The sequence below is a fragment of the Entelurus aequoreus genome, linkage group LG24 (genome assembly GCF_033978785.1).
Source record: "Entelurus aequoreus isolate RoL-2023_Sb linkage group LG24, RoL_Eaeq_v1.1, whole genome shotgun sequence".
NCBI lineage: Eukaryota > Metazoa > Chordata > Actinopteri > Syngnathiformes > Syngnathidae > Entelurus > Entelurus aequoreus.
The window spans coordinates 21795076-21821415 of record NC_084754.1 but is presented as its reverse complement, the minus strand read 5'-3'; the positions used below and the strand labels follow the sequence as shown (position 1 = coordinate 21821415).

At 40.7% G+C, this 26340-nt stretch overlaps 1 protein-coding gene across 1 annotated transcript in view; it reads right to left on the bottom strand.

Moving 5' to 3' along the window:
* LOC133641554 (zinc finger protein 469) overlaps window positions 1-10174 on the bottom strand; it is a 102471-nt gene extending 92297 nt beyond the window's left edge. The window contains exon 1 of the mRNA XM_062035352.1: window positions 10063-10174. The gene's annotated coding sequence lies outside the window, so the exon portion shown is untranslated. The remainder of the gene's footprint in view (window positions 1-10062) is intronic.
* Between the last annotated feature and the right edge of the window lie 16166 nt (window positions 10175-26340).

Genomic DNA, 26340 nt, shown 5'->3' with positions numbered 1-26340 from the left:
GGTTTGAACTCACGGCTTACCGATCTCAGGGTGGACACTCTAACCACTAGGTTTTTTATATATATATATATATATATATATATATATATATATATATATATATATATATATATATATATATATATATATATATATATATATATATATATATATATATATACATATATATATGTGTGTGTGTGTATTTTATTTTTATTTTTTTTCTGTCATAAAAAAATAGAATCATGTGTGCTTACGGACTGTATCCCTGCAGACTGTATTGATCTATATTGATATATAATGTAGGAACCAGAAATATTAATAACAGAAAGAAACAACCCTTTTGTGCGAATGAGTGTGAATGAGCATAAATGGGGGAGGGAATTTTTTTGGGTTGATGCACTAATTGTAAGTGTATCTTGTATTTTTTATGTTGATTTAATAAAAATAAAAAATACATATATATTTTATAATTATTATTATTTTTTTTTATTTCCTGTGCGGCCCGGTACCAATCGATCCACGGACCGGTACCGGGCCGCGGCCCGGTGGTTGGGGACCACTGGTCTACAGCACCCCCTCTCCAACCCCAAACATGGATAAGTGTGGACATAGTGTTTTCCATTTTTCCCATCATGCTTTGTAATTGATTTAAATAGGTGTAATTCTGAAATGTTTTTATGGTGCATGGATGTTTTTTTTAAATTATAATATTCACAAATTGTGAGATACTGTGTTATGTGTCACCATGTCTGTTGGCATTTTGTGTTGGTTTGATTACATTTATTTTTTTGCACCATGACTCGGGAAGGTTGTCATATAAGCAAATGCTGCGTTTGGTCACAAACCTCAATTATTCATGTTGTCCACAAGATGGTGGCAAAGCACCAGCATATAAACTGACTCATAGAAAGATTGAAATCTCCCTGATGCCAGATTCCCTATTAAACTCATGAAGTCTCGCGGGCGTCTTGCGGGTCAAATTGAAGTTGCCGGCGGGCCGTAGTTTGAACACTCCTGATATAGAGTGTAGTGCTGCCACTAAACCACAAATCTTCCAATAGTCAACCTTTCAACAAATGACTAATTATTGTTATTCATTTTGCTCTGTTTGATATGAATTGTGCTAAAAGTTCTGTAGCTCATGTAACATTTACACTTACGTGCATGTCGGAGTTAAAAACATTACTGCCAGAGTCTAAGTAGCCTGTTTAAAATCTATATAGAGATGGGCAATATGGCATGAAATCCATATTGCGAAATATATTGCAACCTCTTGTGATAACAAAATACAGTTATACCTCAACTTAAGAGTTCTTTCTCAGCTAATTGTTATACTTCAAGTTGAAAATAAAAATTTGATTTAGTGGTTGTAAATGTAAAAGTGAATCCCATAAGATCATCTGGGTGTATCCGCTTGCATTAGCTTACAGCTAAAGATCGACATAACTTACTTTTTCAACTAAGGGAAGAAAGTCAGTGTGAAGGACAGTGCAAGATGCAGATGAAATAATAACATTAAAAACATATTATAGATAGTGCCAATATCACTAATCAGCAATATATTGAAGCAAAATGAGTCAATAACACCGGTCAATAATGTTTGAATAAAATTCAAATGGCGTTTCATTCATATTCATTCATCCATGAAAATATGAAAATGCTGCTAATGGTGTGTTTGACGGACAAGCAGCTGGAAGGAGATACTATAAAAGTCCACTCTCCACTTCAATAAACTACTGTAGTTGTTAGTAGAACATTCTATTGTATTGTTTTGATACAGTATTTCTTATTTAAAATAATATTTTTAAAAGGCATGTTCGATATTAAAACTGTTTTTTTGGGTTGGCCAAGCACCAATTAAGTCAAATTAATTTCAATGGGAGACGTTGATTTGAGATACAAGTGTTTTGAGTTTAAGAACTCCGTCACAGAACCAATAAACTCACAAGTAGAATTACTACTCTATACCACTACATCATTTGGCTTATAAATTATAATAGAACCATTTCATAACAGTTTAAAAATGTTCTTCCTTTGGCTGTTATTGTTTTGCCGCACTTCCAGTTTTAAATGTGATCGCTCACTGTAGTTGCTTTGTGTTGATGTTGAATTATTCTCTCTCTAGACTACAAAAGTGGCTACGTGCAAACTAGCCACCTCTGTCAGGACGATACAATGCATTGAGGACACGTTCGTTCCAGCTTGATGCTCTTAATTTTGCTGTAAGCATTGAATAAAAGTATTTTTTTTTCTAGGGTAAACCGAGTGTTAGGTTCTGTTGGTCTTGAACCCCAAGATGCAGAGATGGCAGGCACAGCGCAGGTAAACATGACTTTAATGTCAAAAGGAAATAGTGCAACTGGGAAGTACACATGCAGGGAACATGCAATTGAAAACTGGAAACAAGGATCGAACACTGTGTGCAGGGCAGGCTGCTTTATAAAGAAGTCTAATTGGCAACATGGAACAGGTGTGCTCAGATTGCCAATCAAGGACAGGTGTGAAGAGACAGGGCTGGGGACAAAGTAATGAGACAAACAAGAAGTACCACTGAAAATAAGAGCACGGTAAATACAATAAACAAAGTCTAAACCTGTCATGACGCTAAGTCAATAATCAAAGGCAGTAATATTAGAATGTTTGTTACTGGTTACTTGGTGCATTAAAACATGAAGCACAAGGATGTATTTTATCTTTAGTGCAAGCAATAGTTCAGTTCAAAGTGATTTCTAGAAAATTCAAGTCAAAGAAAGACCAAAGTAAAATATTAGAATTGAAAAACACATGGGCAGTATTTTGGTAACTCAAAACACATGATTGTATTGTGTGTACCACGAGTGCAGAAGGATTTGAGTCCAAACATATAGCCATCCATCATGCTGCCTCTTACTTGTCTCATGTGGACATAACATACGCACTATGATGAATGTACATTTTTACAAAGGCTTAAAAAGGAATAATATTAGTGCCAAAAGTGAGTCGTATCCATGACATAATCCAAACCAGTTAGGGTACGCTGAAATGCGGTGGTGTGCCGTCAGGGCCAGCAAGGCCTTCTCTGCTGGCCTAACATAACCAGAAATCATGATCATAATTAAAAATAAAAGTCATTTTTTTATTTACTTTCCCTAAATATCTAAATGTATTTATATTCTCTTCATGTCATATTATGCTCCTTCCAGCGCTGTTGTTTTTAGTTTATAGAGTTTTCATCCAATCGGAATTCAGCTAGCTTATGTTGCCATGCTGTACCAAATCTGCTAGAAGCCTTCAGAATTAACAATGCGGGCGTCCGTGCACTGTAAGTGAACGGGGACATACAGTTGACAGACAGTTGCGATAGCCAATCAGATCACAAGTTGTTGTCAGTAAGGCCTTCTAGCTGGCCTAAGGCAGATATATATTGTGATGTTATGAGCTAGGTAACACAAGAACTCCATTACCCAGCATGCGCAGTAGCGCAGAGCATGCGTAGTAGCCACGTTTAGCCAGCAGCGGGATGTTTTTGATGAGCACCTTGTGGAGTAAACTTTAAGAACTCAGCCAACACGCCTCGTCTGCATCTTTTATAATTACAAAAAAAAACTTATATATTTGCGAGGCCATTTTCAAGAAGGATATTTAAAGACAAACTACATCTTGTGAGACGATGTCAGCCAACCCCGGAAGCTCGAATGGTTTCTACAGATTGTGAGTTCAGATATGTTATTTCGTAATTTGTTCACGTTTAATATGTTTTTTGCAATTTTAATTTTGACAGTACCACATAAGACATATTTTAATTTCTGATCCGGGTTTATTGATTTTTAAATGCGTCAGAAAATAACCCGTTATGTACACTGTTGATGTGATACGATGCCCAGTAAATGTGTTTCTGTATAGTATTTCTCCAGCAATGGTCATGTGGTGACATCAATTATGGTATCTTGAGAAGTAATCATTGAAGTCGGACATCACTGAAGGCCTAGGTGGGAAACGCACGGCCCGCCACTGCTGAAATGGCAGATGAGGTCACGCTCAAGCTCACACTTTTGGAACACAATAAAGTGTAAGAACTGTCAGCAATCAGGTACTGTAGATAATCCAGAATTCTTCATTCACCCATATCACAGCACTTGGGAATTCAAGTTAGAGCGCTCACGTTAGAACGAGCTGCAAGCATTACATCCCAACCTCTTCCTAGCCCGAACATGTAAATAAGATACGCCCACCAAATCCACATGCACGCGGCAAAAGGATAAAGTTATGTTACAAAAGCAGTGTTTGAAAAAATGTATGATTTCACTCACTGCTACAGGAGCATAGCATCAGTTAATAAATCCTATCATTCTTGAAGATCTGTTTTGCGTATGTGCATGGGAAAAGGACATGTGCTTCTGTGCGAGACCGCCGTGATTGACAGCCTGAACACACGCCATCTTAGTCGGCCCGAGTGGAAATTTTAGAAGTTAAAGGAGACCTGTGATCATTTTCTTTCTTTTCTGACTTATACATGTTGTTACAACGTTGGAGACTGGTGTTAAGCAATGTCAAAGTGTCAAATCATACGGTTCATGCATTTGTGTGAGCTCTCACGCAGTTTTGGATGGCCCCTTTCGTGGGGTTTTGCCATCTTGCTACATAATGATGTCACAGCGAGATGGAAGTACTTATTTGGACATTAAGTAAAGCTATCAGCCCTAGGGTGAGGAGCTTTGTGTGAGGCCAGCTGAGTTTGAGGAAATGCAAAAAAGGTAGGATAAAATATTATTTTCATCTAATCTTAGCGAGTGCACAACACCAACGTGCAACATGCAGTGACTTAGATTCTGGTAAAAGCATATTTTTAAAAAATGCACTCTCTGAATTGATCAGAGAGTGTGCAGGTATACCTAATGTTGTGACCTGGTAAATTAATATATTGTTTATATAAAAATGGCCTCTCTGCTTGGCACTCAGCATCAAGGGTTGGAATTGGGGGTTAAATCACCAAATGATTCCAGAGCGCGGCCACCGTTGCTGCTCACTGCTCCCCTCACCTCCCAGGGGGTGAACATGGGGATGGGTCAAATGCAGAGGGTAATTTCACCACACTTAGTGTGTGTGTGACTATCGTTGGGACTTTAACTTTAACTTTAATGTTTGATTTCAATCTTGAACTCTTGAACCCTTGAATTTTTATACATCAAGTCATCCTGTCAAGGTTAGAAAGGTCAAAACTCGGTCTGGGCACAGAAAGCTCCAAGTTCATTATGAGATCTGCATAGACAAGTTAAATGTCTTCAACCAGACTTCGCATAAAACAAGGGACATTTATTTTTCTGAAAACATCACAAACTGTAGTAACAACTTTCGTTTCCTGTTTGCTACAGTAAACAGATTAACAGACCCTCCAGTTTTACTTGTGGGATCTGAGCCGAGGATGCCGTTGTGGCTTGTGCAGCCCTTTGAGACACTCGTGATTTAGGGCTATATAAGTAAACTTTGATTAATTGATTGATTGATACTTCCAATAGAACTAATTTCTTCATCAAAGTGCATTGAGTTTGCAATATTCTTTCATGATAAAGTTCAAGGCATTAAAAATGCAGTAATTCCTGCAAACAAATAGCTACTTTGCAACCAGCTAGTCAACTAGAGCTAGCAAATAGCACACCTGTCACTGACCAAACAGTTGAAGAAATCATCCAGTCTGAATCCATCAACATGCTGCCTTGATGCCTTGACCCACTAGATTTGTGCTGAGCAGTTTGTTACTACAATTCGCTCATCTAGTTAACATCTCAATTCAGACCGAAACCTTTCCAAAGGCCTTAAAAACTCATTAAGCCCCTCTTAAAGAAGAGTTGCCACAGTACTGAAGAGCTATCTGACCATATCAAACCTGCCAATTTTGGGCAGTTTCAGATTGAAATCTTTTTTTACAGTTTAATATGTATTTTTTAAATTTTCTCATCTTTTTTTTTCAGATTTTCAGATTCAGACTTTTGGCCCTTTGTTAACGTGGCGAGAGGCATGGACTCATGACAGACAGCTCAACTAAAGGATCAGGGGCATCCTGTCCTTTACCAAGTTGCCTTCAGAGAATTTAGGAACTAATCCAGGTCAAGTCAACACTTTATATAGGCTACGCTAGGGCTGGGCGATATGACTAAAAAATGTATCACAATATAAGTGTTTCATATCAGTCGATATCGATAATTATTGATAAAAATTAAAAATAAAAACTGTTCTAAATAAAGACCAGGAGAAAAAAGGCTGAACTTAAATACTTTTATTTTAAATATAACCTTTAACCTTTAGAACGAGGTCAGCATTATGAAAAACAGTCAAATAAATGAAAATACTGGTCGATGTGCAAATATTGACATTAAATAAATGCTTAATCCAACAAAATGTGCAAAGTATTGTAATTAAGAAATTAGTAGTGTACAACTCAGGCTTTAAAGCCATATTGGTAACAATATATGCAAATAAATAACAGTCACATTAAGCAAGCAGAAACAAACATGTCTTACAGAATATTGTAAACATCGGAATAAACTTGCGTCTGAACATCTGTGACAAAACAAACCTGTTACCCTCTTCTTCAGTCATTTATGGAAAAATCAAACCAACTTCAGTATCTCCTTTTCCACGGATTCCCTGCACATTGTGTAAAGCTTAGGAATAGCTGTCTTGGAAAAGTGCTTTCGGCCAGGTAGAACATAACGGGGGTCGAGCACGTGTATGAGATTCTTGTACCCAGACTTCTCAACTACGCTGAGCGGTAGCATGTCCTTCGCTAATTGATACACCACTGCATCCGTTATTTCTTTATAACGTTTTGAATTTTTGTCGTATGGCACTGCTGCCGAGTAATACTGTCTGCGGCAACAACAGACCACCATCGAGACGATGGTGGTCTGTTGTTGCCGCTTCGGTGCTGTTCCACTTGCACCGGCTGATGTAGATGGTTGTGGCTGTTTGATACTGCTGTACTCCAGCGGGTGAGAGCGGCTCAGGTGGTAAAATAAGTTTGTTGTGTTCCCAGACTTGGTCGGGACGACGACCTTGCAAAGTTTGCAGACAGTATTACTCTGATTCGTATCGGATTTTAAAAAATCCAAAATACTGCCTATCTGGTGACTTGACGTTTCCTTTTTTATTTACAATTTCCTCTCGTGCTGCCGCACTCATATTCCCGTTTCGTTTCACTCCTCGTCGTCAGCTAGCCGTTGTTGCTTTTTTTTTCTTTCTTCCTGTTAGCATTTCCCAGAATGCCTTGCGGTTCAGGCTCGGCCGTGATAGGTCGAGAGGCCAAAGCCCTTCCTCTGCCTACACCCCCCAGAATGCCGTGCGGTTCCGGCGCCGCCTTTCTTCCTATTTTTTTCTAACAGAACTCAGTGAAATTATCGAACGTTCTATCGACCCCATTTTCTATTGATATTGATCACATGTCTATCGCGATATATATTGTTATTGTTTTATCGAACAGCCCTAGGCTACGCCATGCGATTGTCAGTGAAAGAAATTATGCCAGTGAGACGTAAAAGTTGTATTAAACAGCACTGATTACAAATTGCAGAACAGCAGCCAAATTATTATGCCACATTATGCACTCTAACACTCAAGCTTTAAATTCCGATTTCTGCATAGCATGCGCATTGATCCGCTCTCAAATTGCATTGATGGCGTCTGTCTTAGAGTGGCGAACTGGCAAAACTAAAAATGAAGCGTATGCTAAAGTTAGCAATTTAGGACTGGGAAAGCAGTCAACAGCTAGCCAGATCCATAACTGCTGCGGGTTTGTTTACCATTACCATAGCTAACATAGCGACAAATTAATTGCTTCAGTTCTTCAATTCTTATTAAGTGCTGTTTAAAACAGCTTTCACGCCTCACAGCCATCATTTATTTCACTGACAATCGCATGGTGTAGCCCGGGGGTTCCTATTACGTCGATCACAAGCTACGGTTCGATTGCGAAGGGTGTGTCGGTCGATCGGCAGGTATTAATAAAAATAGACCTAAAAAATGGACCTAAAAATTAGCGATCATCAAACTTCACTGTGACGTCACTTTCGTCACATCCGCGGTCCCCTCCAAGGTTTCTCATTGTCAACCCATTGGGTTGAGTTTTTTCTTGCCGTGATGTGGTATCTGAGCCGAGGATGTCGTTGTGGCTTGTGCAGCCCTTTGAGACACTCGTGATTTAGGGCTATATAAGTAAACTTTGATTGATTGATTGAGATGATAATAAACTAACTTTGTAAACTCTGAAGCCTGTGAACCATACACACACACACACAAAATACATGTATAGCAATTTTTGCTAAAAAAGGTTACAGTAATATCAAGTTTTTGGACAATTTTCTATATGGGCCTACTTTGCCATGAATCAAATAGAAATGGAACAATGTGGTAACAATAAACAGAATGATCCCCAGAGTTGTCTGCGGTCTCTCTACATTCTATTAGGTTCCCATCCCAGAATCCCTGTGGATACTATTATTGATGAATCCCACATTACCAAAAACCCAATGGAGCACGTTGATTCAAATTCTTCCTGCATAATCACTCAAGACTCGCTACAAGACTGGTGGTGGCGCAAGAAGGGAAGTGAGTTTAGGGTTACATTAAAAGGCAGTGAGAGAGCTAGGGGTGGTAGCAGGGTCAGGGATCATGGTGCCCTCGCAAACAACTCAGCCACCCGGAGAGGAAGTCAACAAGAGATGCTTTTCCCTGCAGCCCAGTAAACCCTGGCAACAGACGACACTGGCAAACATGTGTGCGACAAATGTGCTATTTGAAGCAGTGACAGCGTCTCAATCATCACCATATGAGGCTTGGACACAAACGAACAGCGTGACAAACCCGCAGTAACGCACATGTTGACAATGACAGTTTTTTTTTTTAAGACACAAAACTAACACCTATTTCTGCAGGCTCCCTGGTGGTCGGATAAGTTACTGATGGTTTAATATGATGATGATTGCCTGATGAGCGATAAAGTGCTGTCTACTGGAATCAAGAATTTATTGTGGGTTCTATTGTTTTTCTTTGAGGCTTAATGATCAGGGAACTGTTTCATGATGGCTGTCTTTCCACCATCCAGTCTCACTTAAATCCAAGTCTATCCATACTGGCACAGAAGAGGATTCAAAGTCAAGAGAAGTACAGCAGAACGTAGAAAAACAAGTTTATATCATTTTCTGCCCGCTCTTTATCTCATGCTCTGTGTGTACTTTCCTTTCTCTTTTACTCCCCCTCGCCTGTTCTGGAAAGTCCATTCACTCAGTGCAGCAGTGACACAAGGACCGTCTCCTCCATGGCAGACCACGCTTGTGTTTTTTCAATTAAAGCTGGGCTCCCGTACACTACTCATTTGGGAAACCATAATTCTCATAGCCCAGAAGAAACTAATGGAAAGTCACTTAGAGTTTGTTTTTTTCCAGGAGAAGTATGCGATAGACCTGTTCCATATAAGTTACGCTAGATCGGGTGGACGAAGGGTAAAACTAGAAAATCATCAATGAGAATAGAGGAGGTGTTGATAGAAGGTCAAGGCCTCACTGAGGGTTTCGGGGTGCAAACTCAAACAGCGGACAGGGAGCAAGAAGGGGGCAAGTGGAAACAACTACAGACAGATGGATTTCCAGGAGAATGTGGATAAAAGTGGATTATGTCACGGACAGGATCTGAACTGCACCACATAAACCACATCAAAGTATCTTTTATTTACAAAAAACGAGCCTCAATGAGCCTAATGCATCTGTCAGCTCGGAGATAAATCACAAGTGCACCGGTGTAAACACACACACCGGAGTAGGGAGACAGCATGGACCAGACCACTTTGTATCAAGCCGGCAAGTATTCCACACTCTTATAGTTCCTTGCAGCAATGATGCGAGTCATTAGAAATGACACTGCCTCCATTCAGGTAAAAAACGTGTGTGGCATCGTAGGCAAACAAACGCACACATGCAGGCCCACAAAAAGTGGGAGGGCCCCGAAGTGGACGGCCCACATGACACTCCGGCTCCGGGTCACAACAATCAACACACTCAAACAGTGAGAAAGTAGTGAGCAGCAGGAAGAGGAGACAGTCGGAATTCTTACCTCAGGAGTTATGATGTGGAGTCAAGTACGAGGGAAAGCCACATGACTGGAAGAGTCTCTGGTTATCTCGCAGCTGTGGAGACGGGCGCTGAGACGTGCAGGCAGCGCTGAGCAGAGCGTCACTCGGCAGAAAGCGGAGGAGCCACGCAGACCCCAGGCCCGTCCACTAACACTCTGCTTTCTGAGGATGAAAAGAGAAGACTTCATTACCAGCTGGAGACCACGCCTCCAGCCCTCCAGTCTCGCCCTCCCCTCCTAAGCATTCTCCTCCCTGCCTCCTTCTCCCCGCTTCCCCTCTTAACTCCCAGCCAGTAGCACGCGCCCTGTCCCGGCCAAAGAAGGGGGGGGTGGGAAGCAGACTGCCAAAGAAAACCTCCCAGCCTGACACCAGCCAGCACTGTGCAGTGCACACGGGAGGGGTAGGGGAGATGAGGAGGAGAGAAAAGATGGCACACAAGCTGTTGTTTATTTTGAAAGTTTGGATACCTTGTCAGAAGTGTCGCGGCCTCAAATAAGCACGGACATGTGTCTGTGTCATTGAGGCCGAACGGGCTATTAAATGAGTACGGGGAAGAAAAACAGGAGGGGTAGAATAAAATTTTGCTCAAGTGAAGAGTCCGAGGCACTGGGGGGAGGGGGGGGGGTGGCGGGGAGCTCAGGCAATGACACAGACAGACGGGCAGATGGAAATAAAAGCACAGACAAGCTGACAAGGACACAGGAAGCTAAATGTTTGATCAGTTTGACAGTTGCAGTCTAAACAGACACAGGGTGTACCAGGGGGGGTTTTGACTACTCGAGTTAGGACGGCATAGAAAATCACTCCAAAAGGCGACAATACCTTTTGGTTAGAGTGTCCGCCCTGAGATCGGTAAGTCGTGAGATTAAAACCCGGCCAAGTCCTACCAAAGACTATAAAAATGGGACCCATTACCTCCCTGCTTGGCACTCAGCATCAAGGGTTGGAATTGGGGGTTAAATCACCAAAATGATTCCCGAGCGCGGCCACCGCTGCTGCTAATTGCTCCCCTCACCTCCCAGGGTGTGGAACAAGGGGATGGGTCAAATGCAGAGGGTAATTTCACCAAACCAAGTGTGTGTGACTATCAGTGGTACTTTAACTAACTTTAACTTTGTATCGGTCTCTTTAGTGCTGGTGCCTTAACCATCCCTCTAAGGGGCGTTAACACATTGCCAGGGTAAGATAGTGGATCTTGATGGTTCAGCAATTGGCCGTGTAAAGAACGGCAGCCTACGTGTTTGCACAGCAAAAGCCGTGATAATCCATCCATCCATCTTCAACCGCTTATCCTGAATCGGGTCGCGGGCACAACAGCTCCAGCAGAGACCCCCAGACTTCCCTCTCCAGAGCAACATTAGCAACTTCCTCCTGGGGGACCCCGAAGCGTTCCCAGGCCAGAGAAGAGATGTAATCCCCCCCATCTGGTCCTTGGCCTGCCCCGGGATCTCCTCATAGTGGGACATGCAACGAGGACCTCCCTAGGTAGACGCTCGTGAGGCATCCGCACGAGATGCCCGAACCACCTAAATTGGCTCGTTTCCAAGCGAAGGAGCAGCGGCTCTACTCCGAGTCTCTCTTGGGTGACTGAACTTCTCACCCTATCTATAAGGGAGATGCCAGCCACCCTGAGGAAACTCATTTCGGCTACTTGTATCCGCGATCTTATTCTTTCGGTCTTGACCCACACTTTATGACCATAGGTGAGAGTCGTGTTAAGTTAAAGTTAAAGTACCACTGATAGTCACACACACTGAGTGTGGTGAAATTACCCATTTGACCCATCTCCTTGTTCCACCTCCCAGGAGGTGAGGGGAGCAGTAAGCAGCAGCGTTGATTTGGTGACTTAACCCCCAATTCCAACCCTTAATGCTGAGTGCCAAGCAGGGAGGTAACGGGTCCCATTTTTATAGTCTTTGGTATGACTCGGCCGGGGTTTGAACTCACAACCTACCGATCTCAGGGCGGACACTCTAACCACAAGGCCACTGAGCAGGTTACTACACCGTATTAACACCGCCATTTTCCACCCGTCACGTTTTCCTCCAGGACCTACGCAATGTAAACACGGTAACTACACAGAGACGGTGGGGTTAAACACGAAAGCATCAGAGAGACATGGCAGTCTCATACGGAGGCACTATGGTTGATGCCGAGTAGAGGCTGGGTGACTCCGCCGCCTTCTGGTGAGATCCGTGGTACCACCAGACCAGTCCCCGTCGGCGCCACGTTCAAAACATGTTGAGAAAGGCTTTCTGCTATCATTGGGACACAGTTTGCGGCGGTTTGAGAAACACCATGAGCCGCCATCTAAATGCCTCTCCATACGTGTTGGCGTCATCCACATCCAAATTGAACAAGATGTTTGCCTTTCCCTAAATTTCATTCATTTTTCACTTTTCTTCAGACCCAAAAAAGCTTGTGCAAAATTCTAGATTAAGTTGAGAATGTCTCTCAAATTCCATTTATTTGAATTAAATTGGAAATTAGGTTTCAAACAGGAATTAGAAATGACATTCAATGAACTTCCAATGGATAATTTAAGTGTATTATAGATGACAGTTCTACATTTTTATTAAAATATTATTAGAATGAACACATTCTGTTTTACTATAACTTCCGCTCTACAAGCCGTTCTTTGAACCCTAAGCTTTATACAATGCTTCAGCTAATTTATGGAGATTTCTTGGTTTCACAAGTTCTCATGTTGGCAAAAAATTATTCTCGACACATCAGCCCCGCCATGACTGGTATTTTGTCTTATTTCCTGTCCAGCGCACTTCATTTTCTTTTCCTTTTGCCACTATTTATCCTGTCTAGGCATTTGCTTCTTCACCTGTCACTGTCGAGGTACACACCTGTTCCTGGCTGACAATCAGAGTGCTTTACATGCCAACACTGTCCTTTGAACATTTGTGCTTTTTGCTTTGTATCTAAGGTTTCCCTTGTTTTTCTTGTTTTCCCTATGCTTCCCGTGCACTTCCCTGCTGCACAATATTTTTGTTCATAATACATTATATTTGCACTGTTACGACCCACACTGCCGTGACACCAAATTTAACAAGAGCAATAGAATTCTGAACTGATCACGGTGAACCAATAACATTGTTCCCATTAAATCAAACACACTCACTCATTTAGCCCGCTATGGACTCACCCTTGTCATGGAGAAGAAACGACAAAATGCTCAAGACACAGCCACAAAGCCGAAGACGATCAACAGAGCCATTGAAAAAGTAAAAGTAAATCCGTCATCACTAACGGGCCCTGAAAGGCCGCAGCCAGGACGAATGAGAAGGATGAAGACCGTGCTCAATGACTTCTTTGGTGGACTACTTTTTGCTGTGTGACAGGCATTTGTCTTTTGTTTAATTTGTGATTGAACACATGTGCCTGTGTAATTATTTAATCTTCCAAAGAGTAGACCTGCAGTTCATAGACTTATGCGGCCAATATATGTAAAATATAAAATGTGTCCAAAAATTAGGTGGGTGCGGTTTATTAGATTTAGACTTCCTTTTATTGTCATTCAAATTTGAACTTTACAGTACAGATAAGAACAAAATTATGTTGCGTTAGCTCGTTTTAGTGCAGGATAAAAGAGCAATAAGGTGCAGATATAAATAAATAGATTACTGTACAGATAAATATATTACACTTTTGCATATGCATCCACGTTTATGGATGTATGTTATATTGTCTTTATATTCCAGCGAGTTAATCCGTTTTTGGGGGGGGGGGGGGGGGTATTGAGGGGATTATTATGATGCGTTCAAGAGTCTTATGGCCTGAGGGAAGAAGCTCTTACAGAAGCTGAAGGTTCTGCTACGGAGGCTGCGGAACCTCTTTCTAGAGTCCAGCAGTGAAAACAGTCCTTGGTGGGGGTGGGAGGAGTCTCTGCAGATTTTCTGAGCCCTGGTCAGGCAGCGGCTTTTTGCGATTTCCTGGAGAGGAGGAAGAGGAGTCCCGATGATCTTTTCCGCCGTCCTCACCACTCTCTGCAGAGACTTCCAGCCTGAGGCACTGCAGGCTCCAGTCCAGACAGAGATGCAGTTGGTCAGTAGGCTCTCTATAGTGCCTCTGTAGAATGTGGTGAGAATGGGGGGAGGGAGCTGTGCTCTTTTTATCCAACGCAAAAAGTGCATGCGCTGCTGAGCTTTTTTTACAAGAGCTGTAGGGACCAGGTCATATTGTCAGTTATCTGCACCCCCAGGAACTTGCTGCTGCTTACGATCTCCACTGCTGTGCCGTTGATTAAGAGCGGAGTGTGGCTGGACTGGTGCCTCCTGAAGTCGACGATGATCTCCTTGGTCTTGTCGACTTTCAGGACCAGGTTGTTGGTTCTGCACCAGTCAACCAGATGTTTCACCTCCTTCCCGTAGTCCATGTTGTTGTTGTCACGGATGAGGCCCACTACTGTTGGGTCGTCCGCGTACTTCACATTATATTTTGGTACCCTCAATTACTGTAATCATTGAGTCATTAACAAAAGACAACACTTCCTGTAATTCGAATTCAAGTTCCCATACAACATCCTGTGAAGTGGAGCCCTTTCAACTCAAATTCCAATTCTTCAAATAAAATCCCAAGTTAGGAATTTTGCACAATTCTGCATCTACGAGAACTCTCTTCCCGACAGACAAGGAAAGTAGGCACTAAAGTTGTTGCTGCTCACTGTCTATAATTATGAGGGGCTGGGCACACTATCAAGTCTCTGCTGCACCCTGCACCCAGCTACACCACACACACACCATGCTCTACCCAGTCTCAGGGTTTTAAACCAGGCCATGGTGACAAGAAAGAGGAGGTTAACTCGAGAAGGGATAATATAGCACAGGTGAAATGTGTCTGTAAGGATGTTTGCTTCAAGAGAATAAAGTCAAATATATTGGATAAGTAATACAGGCTTGGACATCAAATGTTACAGTTTGCCTTTAAGTAGTGGTTGCGATAGCTCATTTTCAGTTATGCCATGCTCTCATGCATGACATAGGATGGCTTTGATCTGCAGACTATTTGAAAGCAAGATCACCACAGGGCATCATTACATCCGATACTGTGCCAGTGTTGCCACATAAAGTACTTCTTCCTGACAAACCTACTTGCAAAAAAATCCATATTTTTGACCATTCAATAATAGGCAGAAATACTATAATAGTAGCCTCATTAAAAAATGTGGCAGAAAAAAATGCTCAAAACAATCAAAAAGACAACCAGACAAGACGTATTAAGTCAACATTTTGCAGGAGTGGATGAGGTGTGCAAGGATTACAGATCGCTGGCTTTCTCCCACTCCAGCATTAACACCTACACACACTCTCTGTGGCATAATGGTGTCAAATTTACACAGTTCCACAAAGCAGTACTTAAGGTTACGGGTTTCCTTCATTGAAGGTTGTGAAAGCACCGTTCAGGAGTTGGGGTTGGATACAGTTGGAGTGTGCACAGCATGCAGGACACAAAATGGGCACACAAACCAATTGTAAGTTTCTTTTGGAAGCAAATGATCAAAATTACAATGCAAAAAAACCCGTCCTGTCTGACTTTGATGTGCAGATTTTGTCACAGATGAAACACAAACCCAGCTTTGGAAAGTCATTGTTTGTTTACAGTCTGCTACGTCTTAAAAATAGTAATGTGGTCCCATAAAATTTCAAATCTAAAAGTGGGATTTAGGATTTACCTCCTCTGCCGCTAGGGGCTTTATGAGCTGTAAAGTACACAAGCTAGAGAGGAGTGAAGGTTTGGCAGAAAACTTTTTATGCAACATTTTGCTAAGTTTGTTTTGGGAGTAATGAATCTTTCTGCCTTTTCTTTTCAATGCTAAGATTACTGTAACTCAGTTATATTGGAGGAGTGGCAGGGTTTCTTTTTAAAGAGCAAGTCATACTTTATTTTAGGCAGTCGGTTTATAGCAGAACACATACTCTACTGTACTGCAACATGTCTTCAGGATGACGGCTTTTATTGTTTGTATTTTTTTTTTTTTGCTTCTACCTCACAAATCTACGAAATTTAAATGGAATCCAGTCCAAAAGGGAGGGCATATTAACAATTCTTCATTCTGCATTGGAATGGTAATTATTGGTAATGGTAATTACACATACTGTAGCTAGTTTGTATTATTTCTGATCATATCAAAATTGCGTAAATGCCATTAAGGAACAAATTAAAGGTTGTCAATGAAAAATATAATGTATATTGTATATATTATCCATCCATCCATTTTCTATATAAATATATAATATAATAATATAATATATCGGTATATATTATATACTGTATATATAATATTTAAATATTACATATATGTTATATTTTATATTGCTACTATGGTACATTTTTAGTCTACTTTATACCTGCATTGTCCTTTCCATCCTTTGTAACTGAGCTACTGTGTGGAACAATTTCCCTTGTGGATCAATAAAGTTTGTCTAAGTATAAATCAGGACTGGACTTTTTATTATTATTTTATTATTATTATTATTTGAATGCATATAAATTATAAATCCATGTCTCATTGAATCACTTTTTAATAAAGTAGCAATGGTTCAAGTAAGTATACAAAAAACATGTTTTTTATTTTTATTTGGATATGATAGAGATATGTACTGATACAAATGTCAAATATAGCCTAGAATTATTTTTTACCCATGCAAAATATTATATCCACAAATGCAATTGGTCAAAGAGAACACCTGGAAAAAAATACTACATTATTGAAATGGATAAATGTTTTCATCCGCGGAGCAATCTGGACACTAAAAAGCTATTACAACTTCAGAAGGTATAATTAAAGTTTTTTAAATTACATTTGAGTTATCTATTTTACCCCTTTTATTACTTAATAAATGCTTATATGTGATGTTTTGTGTACTTGTTATTTAATATTTAGTTGTGTTTACAATAGCATGGTACAAAGAAATAAAAAAAATAATAGTCACAAAAATAAAAATTCTATTTATATATGATTTTTGGAATCCATCAATTGCTTGAATTTTAATTTGGATTTTAGAAAATGAGAATACAATTTACTGGATAGTTTTTTCAAGCTACCTATTTTGGCAGCAGGCCGCTACAGTTAGTCTACTGACAGTTATTAATGTGCAGTAACCTGAGCTGGGTCTTTAACAAGACCTCACAATCTTACTTTGTCTTTGTTAATGTTCGTCTTCATTGCAACAAATAAAACAAACTCTGGAAAGCACTGTCCTGAAAAGTACTTGTTTAATACACAGCTCAATTTTGATGTCTGAGAAGCTAAGCTCCACCACGGGTCATTCCAGGTCAAGTTGCCGACACACCCAGAGCACCAATTAAAGGAAAGGCTTCCCCTTTGCTGCTAACACCAGCGTCTTTAACTCTAAATTAGTGTTAGTGAGGGAAACTACATTTGGTGATGAGTGACACACTGTTACACACACGCGTCATCTCGGCTATACACTACCAGGCAAAGGAAAGGTCACACACTCAAATATTTTATTTGATCGCCTTGAGCTTTGATTTTGGCACACATTCATTGTGGTATAGGTTCTACAAGCTATGGCAATGTCACAACATTATTTTTTGTCCCGAGTTGTATACATTTTTCACCAGTGTCTCGTATCTATGATAGGAGATTTGGACCAATGTTGCACAAACTTTCCCTACTTTCCTTTCGCTTTTTGGTAAGATGTCAGGCAGTTCTAAACCAGATTTTAGTACATTCAGCAAAGTCACACAAAAGATATTTGACATCTTTGAAACTAGTTTTCCACAATTACAGGATGAGTTTTTGACAGTGGCACGTAGTGCGTTTCCCACCTAGGCCTGTGATGTCCTACTTAGTCCGACTTCAATGATTACCTCTGATGTCCACGGCTTGAAAAATACTATACAGAAACACACTTGCGCACTACTGGGCATTGAATCACCTCAATTTTTTCACTAGTGTACAAAACGGGCTATTTTTTGGCGCATTTAAAAATCAATAAACCCACATCGGACGTGGTACTGTCAAAACTAAAATAATTGTTAAAAAACATTTTGAATGTGAAAAAATATATTTGAACTCAAAATTTGTAAAGCCATTGGTACAGCTCGTAGTTGGTTGATTCGAGTGGAAGTGGCGGACAAACCATTTCACCGCCAGGACAGCTTAACTCGTTTCCGGGGTTGGCCGACCTCGTTTCACAAGATCTAGTTTCTCTTTAAACATCCTTGCAAATATATATCTGCCACCTAATCAACGTTTTGCTCTGCTTCTTTGTTGAGTACCGCTGATTTCTCCGCTGGCCGGGTATGGCTCCGGTGCCACTTTCTGCTTTCGTAAATCACAACTTTTGATTGGATACTTGGGGATGACAAGTGGGTATCCAATCACACTCACGTTCAATGTAAGGCTACTTAAATGGGCTAATGTCAAAAACTTGTGATCTGATCGCAACTGTCTGTTAACTGAATGTCCTCCGTTCGTTAAACTGCGCAACCGTTGCTAATGTTGGTTCAGAAGGCCTTCGGCAGAATTCATACAGAGCTGGCAACAAGCTGGGTGAATTTTGATTGGCTAAAAGTTGTAACTTAAAAACAGCAACACTGGAGCCTAATATGACATGAAGAGAATATGATGAATACTTTTATATATTTATGAAAAGTAAATAAAAAATAAAATGAACTTTTATTCATTTATGATCATGATTTATGGTAGGCCTTGCTGGCCCTGACGGCACACCACTGGTTTTTGACAAATTAAAATCTACTTACTTATAATCAGTTAAGGTTAAATAACTTGCCAACTGAAACATAACAACCCATGCAATAGTTATCTAATGGGAGGCTCTTGGCTATTTGCTTAAAGAGGCCCAATGATGAATTACCTCTTTTCTGACTTATAAATGTTACAATGTTGGATACTCGAGTCCCCTCATCTGCAGTCCCACATCTGCGGTCCCCTCCAAGGTTTTTCATTGTATCCCATTGGTTTGAGTTTTTTCTTGCCCTGATGTAGGATCTGACCCGAGGATGTCGTTGTGGCTTGTGCAGCCATTTGAGACACTTGTGATTAAGGTCTATGTAAATAAACTTTGATTGATTGATTGATTGATGATACTTTTGGAGAAGACGGGGCGTGGTTTCATTTGCAATCTGGGAACGCCTCCACAAACAAACATATTGCAGACACATGCAGATAAATATGACTGTGGCACACAATTTATGCACAATTTACACCAAGGCATATTCAATACATATTATCTAGACCACAAGAAAGTGATGATAAAATCAAGATAGGTCCCCTTTAATCGAATCCGGGTGGTGACCTTTTTTGGCCTTGCAGCATTTGAGTTAGGATCAAATTATGGGTTCAATACCACTTACTATTATTTATCACAATATTAGACTGAGAATGTGTTATTTGTCACAAATGTAGCTTGATGATAGATTGATGAGAAGTATTTTTTTAATGCCTGGTGGTCGACCAATAGCTCGCGGTCAAAGTAATGGGCACCCCTAGACCGAGGTTTGTCACATCCGAGCTGCGTATTAAACCTTTGCTATTGCCCTCACTCACTGGTAACAGGCCAAAACTTGTATACCAACAGTCCATCACATCATAATCTTAATTGGCTCAAAATAAAATTTTGGGCAGTGAAGGTAGTCTGCTCTTGACTTTTAGGAATTTCACACTGGAAATGGCCGTGACGGGCCAATCACACAATGGTGTGCCTTTCTGAGCCCAGCAGCCACAAACATATGCTCGCCTCTCTGGGCAAACACGGGGCACCCTAGCAAGTGTGGACTTAGCAACTTGGCGATGTGTACTCGCCCATCCATGTGGACCAGGAGTGATGATGTTCCCAGGAATACCAGGGCTAGTGGTTTTAGGCAGAAGGGTAGTCTAATGTAACCCACCTGGTACCACCCGGGGCTCGAACCTGGGTCCTCCTAATTGAAAGAGGAGCGCACTAGGCACCCAGCTAAAAGGCAGAGCTGTTAACGTGGTGTCCAGTGCAAGCTCTTAAGGTGGTAGAGAGAGAGGTCTTACAAGGTACACATGTCACAGATGCACGCACTAGCGTTCGTTAAGGGCCATGGCTGCCTTTAAACTAACTGATGGATAACTTGGTTTGAAATCATAAATTACCCGTGAGTTAAGAATTTTACATTTTAAAAAATAAACTATGATATGGACGGTATTGAATTAGGGATAGGAACTGATACGATTTTTCCGGTTCTGATTTCACTTTCAATTCTGTTTAAAGATTTGATTCCTTATTGGTTCTCTTATCGATTCCTTTTTGAAAAAAAAAGAGAACAAAAAAGTGAATTAGCATCAGCTCTCTTTGCATCAGTTGGTGACTTCTCTGCCCTGCTGACTTGTCTCCATTCAAGATGATCCTCTGCTGGCCTCCCAATGGACTAGACTTTCACATGAAGTCAGGACCCGGGGTGGACCACTCCTTATGCATCAGTCGGTGACGTCTGTGCGCCCCGACGCGTCTACATGCAAGACAATCTCCTGATGGCCCCACTATGGACTGGACTCTCACATTATTAACCGTATCCACTCGGCATCCATTGCACCGGTCACCCAGCGGTTTCTCGTTGTTCCCATTGGGTTGAGTTTTTTCTTGCCCTGATGTGGGATATGAGCCGAGGATGTCGTTGTGGCTTGTGCAGCCCTTTGAGACATTTGTGATTAAGGGCTATATAAGTAAACTTTGATTGATCGATTGAACGTTGTTTCGTTTAGAGGTAACATGACCTTACAAAGCCTACAGTGAGGTTTTAAATCAGCACTAAGTAACTTCTCAAACTTCATAAAATATTTTCATAACTTTTGGGATGATACATGGACTTACAACTAGTTGAATGACACCTGTGTCATGGCCTGAGGGGGTCTGTATCGCTTTCACTGGCACTTAGTGACATTGAGGAGGGTGGCAGGAACCCTGCCACACAAAAAAACTACAAATGTGCGGACTTGCTTTACGACATACGTCACTCCTCCGTTCCCCATTCGTTAAAAAGACGGATGACTATGCGAACGCCTGCATGCAATTGACGAATATTAAATAATTAAATATGTATACATGAAGATTACCTGAATAATAGTTTTGTTGGAAAAAAAATCTAACTTCTTGGAAGAATTCACTGCTTATTCAACAGGTATTCATCAACTAGGGTCTGAATGATCGCTAAATATAGCAACAAAGTTGCTAAGTTGGCAACGCTGAGCCTTCCTGTTAGAACTGTAGTTTTATTTCACCAAAATACTTTCACTATTGTTGATGTTATTACGTATTAATATTATTTTCTTTGTGTGCAAATATGTAATGTGTACTATTTGTAATATAATGTTGTAAAGTGTTTTTTCACTTTTCATACAATTTTCTGTGTTTTTGAACCGTATTATTTAATGTAAGTGTATATGTGCATAATATGTGAATGTTGTGCTTCTGTTATCACCAAGGAGTTGAAAGAGAAGATCATAGAAAGTGTTCACACCACTCATTGTTGTAGGTTTCTGGAGACAGATGACGCAATAAAGGCATATCAGTGATACGAGTTTGACTCCTTCTGGAAGAAAACCCAGAACACAACGCAGAAAATGATGTATCATTCTGTAATATGTATGTATTATGTATAATAAGTATGTGTCAATGAGAGGACATTTAATTTTATTGCATGTTTTTTGTATCTCTTTAATTTAGGTAACCAGGGACTGCAGATGAAAATGATCTATTTAGCTATAATCTGGTGCAGAACATATCTGTCTTTGAGCTTAATGTTTCTGTGCATTTTCACTTCAAATAAAGACTAAACTAAACTAAACTAACCAATTACACAAATTATTCTCCGGTGGACTTGGTGTGAATAGGGTATGTTAAAGTCCTACTGAAAGCCACTACTACCGACCACGCAGTCTGATAGTTTATATATCAATGATGAAATCTTAACATTGCAACACATGCCAATACGGCCGGGTTAACTTATAAAGTGACATTTTAAAATTCCCGGGAAATATCCGGCTGAAACATCGCGGTATGATGACGTATGCGCGTGACGAAGTCCGAGTAACGGAAGTTATGGTACCCCGTAGAATCCTATACAAAAAGCTCTGTTTTCATTTCATAATTCCACAGTATTCTGGACATCTTTTGCAATTTTTTTAATGAACAATGAAGGCTGCAAAGAAGACAGTTGTAGGTGGGATCGGTGTATTAGCAGCGGACTACAGCAACACAACCAGGAGGACTTTGTTGGAGCGCTAGCCGCGCTAGCCACGCTAGCCGCGCTAGCCGCACTAGCCGCACTAGCCGCCGACTTCACCTTGACTTCCTACGTCTCCGGGCCGCCAAACGCATCGGGTGAAGTCCTTCGTCCTTCTGCCGATCGCTGGAACGCAGGTGAGCACAGGTGTTGATGAGCAAATGAGGGCTGGCTGGCGTAGGTGGAGACGTCACGTTAGCTCGTAGCTAAAGCATTTCGCCGATGTATTGTCGTGGAGATAAAAGGCACTGAATGTCCATTTCGCGTTCTCGACTCTCATTTTCAAGAGGATATAGTATCCGAGGTGGTTTAAAATACAAATCTGTGATCCACAATAGAAAAAGGAGAGTGTGGAATCCAATGAGCCAGCTTGTACCTAAGTTACGGTCAGAGCGAAAAAAGATACGTCCGTCACTGCCTCTCAAGTCATTCACTGTAACGTTCCTCATCTACGAATCTTTCATCCTCGCTCAAATTAATGGGGTAATTGTCACTTTCTCGGTCTGAATCTCTCTCGCTCCATTGTAAACAACGGGGAATTGTGAGGAATCCTAGCTCCTGTGACGTCACGCTACTTCCGGTACAGGCAAGGCTTTTTTTTTATCAGCGAGCAAAAGTTGAGAACTTTATCGTCGATTTTCTCTACTAAATCCTTTCAGCAAAAATATGGCAATATCGCGAAATGATCAAGTATGACACATAGAATGGATCTGCTATTCCCGTTTAAATAAAAAAAAATCATTTCAGTAGGCCTTTAACATTGCAACACATGCCAATAAGGCCGGGTTAACTTATAAAGTGCAATTTTAAATTTCCCGGCAAACTTCCGGCTGAAAACGTTTCGATATGATGACGTTTGCGCGTGACGTCAATTGTTGAAACGGAAGTATTCGGACACCATTGTATCCAATACAAAAAGCTCTGTTTTCATCGCAAAATTCCACAGTATTCTGGACATCTGTGTTGGTGAATCTTTTGCAATTTGTTTAATGAACAATGAAGACTGCAAAGAAGAAAGCTGTAGGTGGGATCGGTGTATTAGCGGCTGGCTGCAGCAACACAACCAGGAGGACTTTGACTTGGATAGCAGACGCGCTATCCGACGCTAGCCGCCGACCGCATCGATGATCGGGTGAAATCCTTCGTGGCTCCGTCGATCGCTGGAACGCAGGTGAGCACCGGTGTTGATGAGCAGATGAGGGCTGGCTGGCGTAGGTGGATAGCTAATGTTTTTAGCATAGCTCTGTGAGGTCCCGTAGCTAAGTTAGCTTCAATGGCGTCGTTAGCAACAGCATTGTTGAGCTTCGCCAGGCTGGCTGGAAAGCATTAACCGTGTAGTTACAGGTCCATGGTTTAATAGTATTGTTGATTTTCTGTCTATCCTTCCAGTGAGGGGTTTATTTATTTTGTTTCTATCTGCAGTTAAGCCCGATGCTATCACGTTAGCTCCGTAGCTAAAGTGCTTCGCCGATGCATTGTCGTGGAGATAAAAGTCACTGTGAATATCCATTTCGCGTTCTCGACTCTCATTTTCAAGAGGATATAGTATCCGAGGTGGTTTAAAATACAAATCCGTGATCCACAATAGAAAAAGGAGAAAGTGTGGAATCCAATGAGCCCTTGTACCTAAGTTACGGTCAGAGCGAAAAAAGATACGTCCTGCACTGTACTCTAGTCCTTCACTCTCACGTTCCTCATCCACAAATCTTTCATCCTTGCTCAAATTAATAGGGTAATTGTCGCTTTCTCGGTCCGAATCGCTCTCGCTTCTGGTGTAAACAATGGGGAAATGTGAGGAGCCTTTCAACCTGCGACGTCACGCTACTTCCGGTACAGGCAAGGCTTTTTTTATCAGCGACCAAAAGTTGTGAACTTTATCGTCGATGTTCTCTACTAAATCCTTTCAGCAAAAATATGGCAATATCGCGAAATGATCAAGTATGACACATAGAATGGATCTGCTATCCCCGTTTAAATTTTAAAAAATTCATTTCAGTAGGCCTTTAAGAAGCAGAGTTACAATGTCATCTACTGTACGGCGTTGTAACGACAAGCTACTTTCAGACAGTCCAATCATAATGTGTTTATGACTGAGTGTTAACAAATAGCACCTGTAACTTTTTTGTTTTGTATTTTAGGCTTTTCATGACCAGATAGCAATGTATCTGGTCTGTCAATGTATCATAACTAAAAGTCAAAGGTAACCAAGCACCTCTGAGAAAATCCCCCCAGTCACAAACCTAGTAAGATTCCTGTAAGGCTAGCACAATATACTTTTTGGACAGAGTAAGTTATAAATGGCAGTAGCTTCATGGGCAACATATTATACATGTTTAGGTTGAGGAAATCAGAGAGACTTAAAGGCTGAAATACAAGGTTTCTGTTTTCATATTCAAAATATACAGTATGCTGTATAGCTCAATGCTTGCAATGGATTGAGTTAGTTTTCATGATATTCAACACCCTCGGGATTGCTGTGGCACTGAAAATGGCAGCCAGCTGTGGAAATTGAATGTAATTGAAAGCAAAAACACAGAATTTTGCAACAGCTGGGTATTAAAATGCCGCTTTGTATGATACCTAATCCACTTCGCGAGGTCAGTTTTCTTGCCAACACTGGTCTAGCAAACTGAATCAGTGAGAGGTGTAGAGTTCCTACAATGGATAATGTAATTTATACAAATCTCATGTTGATGTTGGACATCAAGTGTGTGTTGAAGAAGCACATCTTCGATGCAATGTTATCGTTGGAAATAAAAGCCGTGTTGCACGATTACTTCAAATAAATACCGGGTTTCTTCAAGCACAACATTTTCAGAAGTATCATCACATGTTGAAGTGGGCAGAGATCATGAAAGACAGTAGGGCTGGATGGTTATGGCAAAAATCACAATCATGATTTTTTTTTTATTGATATTGAAATCACGGTTGATAACACAGTTATTTATTGATTTGAAAACTTGAGTAACAAGTTATGACTGCTGTCCTGTTTGTACATTGATTCTCGATTGATGATGTTGTGTTCATAACAACACAAGCAGATGAGATGTGTTGTGGATGTTTGGATTGTTCCTACTAGTTTCCAGTGGCCATCTCCACATTGTATAGTTTAGGACATTATTTTCCCAAACAAATGTTTCTTCTCCTCACGATGACAAAATTTCGCTCACATTTATGTCAAATTCCCTGATATTCTGCGTTTAACAGCGTACTCCTTTTTATTCGTCAATTTTGTGATTCATTCAATCAAAGTTTATTTATATAGCCCTTAATCACAAGTGTCTCAAAGGGCTGCACAAGCCACAACGACATCCTTGGCTCAGATCACATCAGGGCAAGAAAAAACTCAACCCAATGGGATACAATGAGAAACCTGATTCCGTCTGCGGAAATCATATGTCTTACTGTTTTGTTGAGTTTAATGATTAGTGATTATGCATACTAACGCTGTGTCGAATAAAAAAGTAGCAACTACGGTGAGATTCCAAATTTCTAATAGACATGGTCTTTTTTACTCATTCGCTCCTCATCTGTCTCACCGCTACCAGGTCAGAAATTTGCATGCACGTTGCACGCTTTTTTAATTATAACATATTAATCCTGAGAAGACATAATAACATAACATTCTAATAATTGTCCAGCCCTAAAATAACCTGTGAGCTGTCAAAAAACTGACAAGAATAAGCATATTTATAAATTAATTACTATTGTAGCACTTTCATCCACATAATGAACACATGAATATCTTTAACAGCCAAAGTGCTAATCACGTTCGAACACAACCGATAAAGACCGAATTCCTTATTGTTTCACTTTCACAAAAAAGGTGTCTGAACAACCTTATGAAACCATTAACTCGGGCCCAACAGAACCTCCCCAGCGCCTTCCAAACACAGCCTTTCTTAACAATATTATTATTACAACAACATTTCTGATGTAATAAAATACTTCAAACCTCAATAACAAGTCCAACAATGCTCTTTGCGTTCAAACAGGAGCTGCCATGGTAA